The sequence below is a fragment of the Elephantulus edwardii genome, unplaced genomic scaffold (genome assembly GCF_000299155.1).
Source record: "Elephantulus edwardii isolate Elephantulus edwardi_28Jun2011 unplaced genomic scaffold, EleEdw1.0 scaffold00005, whole genome shotgun sequence".
NCBI classification, from domain to species: domain Eukaryota; kingdom Metazoa; phylum Chordata; class Mammalia; order Macroscelidea; family Macroscelididae; genus Elephantulus; species Elephantulus edwardii.
Window position 1 is genome coordinate 7,713,471 of NW_006399755.1, and position 3,544 is coordinate 7,717,014.

Here is a 3,544-nt window from a genome sequence, read left to right on the forward strand (position 1 = left end):
AAAAAAAGGGTAGATTTAGAAAGAGTAAGTGGAGAGCTCTGAACTTAAGTAGCAGTTTAACAGTTGTGAATATTTTTAGGGAGACCTGGTAAGAAGTAGTAAAAACAATATTCAGTTTTAAAAAACTTTAATTTTATATGAAAGTTTATATTGTATATATCTGGGTCAGCATCCACTGTAGTGTATTTTTTGGGTTTATTTTTTGGTTTATTAATTTCTCTTCATTTTTGTACTATTTTTTTAAGCCTCCTTGAAATCAGTCTGTCTGTATTTTATCCTTTACATTTCAAGTTATCTTTTAAAACATAGACTTTTTAAACATACTTTGTCATAAATTATTGTTCTTAGAAATGTTAAATGGATTCCCAATACTTTTCAGTATAAACTGCTTGCATTGGCATGTATGGATCTTTATAACCTAGCTGTGCTTCACTTGCAAAAAGAGTGACCTTTCTTTTGTTTTCAGCCAGTTCTCAAATAACTTAGAAACATACCGGAGATTATTTGTCCTTTTCTGACTATTCCTATTTTATACTTAAAAAGGTTTTGTTTGTTTTTTTTTCCTTTGGGGTAGTTGGAAAAGAGTGGACTTTAAAGTTGGACACACATGAACTTTAATCTCAGTACCAATCTATTTTATCTGTGATCCAGTGGGGAAATAATTTATCCTTTCTGAATTGATTTTCTTGTCTACAAAAGGAAAAGGAAAAATAGCTGCACTATCATAGATTGAATTACACTTTCCCAAAATATCATGATGTAAAGATCCCTATAATCTAATAAACCAAACAGTTGTTAGATTAAGGGTGTGGGATATTACACCCTTAAGATGGCCTACTCGTAAGAAGCTGCACTGCAATCCCGAAAGTATGCGGTTCGAATCCACTAGTTGCTCCATGGGAGAAAGATCGTACTGTTAAAACTGCCTCTGAGGGTCTCATAAAGGGTCAGCTGTGGGCCAGTTGGAATGCGACAGTACACAAAAACAACAACCCCATAACAGCCCTCTTTAATATACAAAGATTGTCCCTGCACTGTGACGTGTAACAGCTTTTATTTTACAAGAGAGAAAAGGCAAGAAAAGCAAGAAGAAAAGTAGACCTCAGTAACACAAAGAAAGCATTACTAGGGATGCAGTACATCCTTGAGACCCACAGGTCTATTGTGGGAAGCTCCACAAAACAGAAGAAAATTAAAAAGACATTCATATAGTCAAAAAACACATGAAGACATGCTTAAGATCTCTTACTATTGTTGTTATGTGCTGTTTAGTTGCCAGTGACTCATAGTAACCCTCTGTACAACAGGTCTGAAGCCTGTCCTGTCCTGAGCAACTCTCACTGACTGACACACCTATCCCCATTCCCCCAATTACTATATCAGTCCATCTCATCCAAGGTCTTCCTCTCCTGTGCCACCCCTCCACCATTCCAAGCATGCTATCCTTCTCCAGAGACCAATCCCCTCTGGCCATGTTCCCAAAGTAGGTGAGATGGAGCTTCAGAATCCTGGCTTCCATGGAGAAACTTGGCTTCACTCTCTCTAAGGCAGATCTCTTTGTTTTCTTGGCTGTCCATCGTATGTTCAAAACTTCTCCAGCACCACAAATCAAAGGCATCAATTCTTCTGTAATCTTTAGTCATTTAGAGAGCTACAAATCAAAACAACAGTGAAATGTCTTCATCGGTGAAATGTTTCACCCTAGCAACAATAGCAGAGTTCAACAGAAGAGCAAACAACAAATGTTGGCAAGAATCCGGAGGGATTAGCACTGTTGTACACTGCAATGAGACTATAAAAATGGTACAACCACTATGAAAGGCAATTTGATGTTTACTCAGAAAGTTGAAAGTAGAAATACTATTTGATCCAGCTATTCTGCTACTGGACTATATCCTAAAACAGAGCTGAGACACAAACAAATGTATATTATTCACAATAGCAAAGAGCAAAAAGATGGAAGCAGTCCAAGTGTCTTAACAAATTAATGACTATAGAGACGCATATAGTCACACAATGGAGTATTATGCAACATTGAAAAACAATGAAGAACTTGTGAAACAATACACAACATTAATAAATCCAGTGGACATTATGCGAAGTGGAATAACTCGGTCATAAAAAGGACAAATGCTTTGTATTTGTTTATGTTGTTTTTGTGTACTGTCGAGTTGGAGCTAAGCTGGCAGATTTGAACCATAGGCCTTTGGGATTACAGTGCAGTTTCTTTCCATTAGGTCAACAGCTCCCTGGTATATTTATTTATTTATACACACACACACACACACACACACAGATGTTTATGTGTATATATGTATGTAGATGGTTATGTATATATATATAAATAAATATGTAGATGTTTATTTATATATAGTATGTATAGGGAACTCTAGTGGCTTAGTGGCAAGAAGCTGTGTTGTAATCCTGAAGACACAGTATGGGCAGTCTCCTCCCATACAATTAACTACCTCTGAAAACCTCCTGAAGAGACAGCTATGGCTTGGTTCCAACTCAGCAGTACACAACATGAACATAGTATAGGACATGTAGGAGCTCTGGTAGCCCAGTGGTAAGGAGTTACCTTGCCAACTTAGAAGCACATGGTTCAAATCCACCAGCTGCTCCATGGGAGAAAGATATACTATCTCCTCCTGTGCAGTTTATAGATCAGCTATGACTTGATTCTAACTCAACAGCACACAGCAACAACAACATAAATCTAATATAATTACACATATAAACATATATGTATGTTTTTGTTGTTATTATGTGTAGTCAAATCACTTGTGACTCATAGTGACCCTGTGTACAGTATCTCTGAACCCTGTCTTATCTTGAGCCAATATTACTGTCTCTGACACACCTACATGCTTTAACACAGTCACTGTGTCAATCCAGGTCATCTAGGATTTTTTCCTCTCTTCTGCATTCCCTCCACCCTTCCAAGCATGATATCCTTCTCCAGGAACAAGCCCCTCCTGGCATTATGTCCAAAGTCTGTCTGATGGAGTGTAAGAATTCTTGCCTTCAAGAAGCAGCTTGGTTTCACCTTCTCCAGGACAAATGTGTTTTTTCTTTTTTGTGTTGCATGGTATGTTCAGTACTATTCTCCAGTACCACAATTTAAAGGCATTGATTAAAAAAAAAAAATTATAAATTTCAATGAAAATTTTCCGAAACTTTGGATTTCCATTCATTCATTGTTACACTTTTCTCCCTCCCAACCCTCCCCCCACTACACTGTTGTTGTTGTTGTTGTTATGTGCCATCGAGTTGCTTGCGACTCATAGCGACCCTATGTACAGCAGCCCTAAACTTCGTTCTGTCCTGTGCCAATCGCACTGTCTCTGACACTCCCATCCCAATTATCCCACTCACTGAATCAATCCACCTCATAGAGAGCCTTCCTCTCCTGCGCTGTCCCTCCACCCTCTGAAGCATGATCTCCCTCTCCAGGGACCGGTCCCTCCTCACAACATGTCCAAAGTATGTTAGACGGAGCCTCAGAATCTTTGCCTCCAAGGATCCACCCGGTTTAACCCTT

General features: G+C 38.5%; 1 protein-coding gene across 1 annotated transcript in view; it reads left to right on the plus strand.

Moving 5' to 3' along the window:
* Window positions 1-3,544, plus strand: part of ZFYVE9 (zinc finger, FYVE domain containing 9) — a 171,031-nt gene that overhangs the window by 61,359 nt on the left and 106,128 nt on the right. The gene's annotated exons all lie outside the window — the stretch shown is intronic.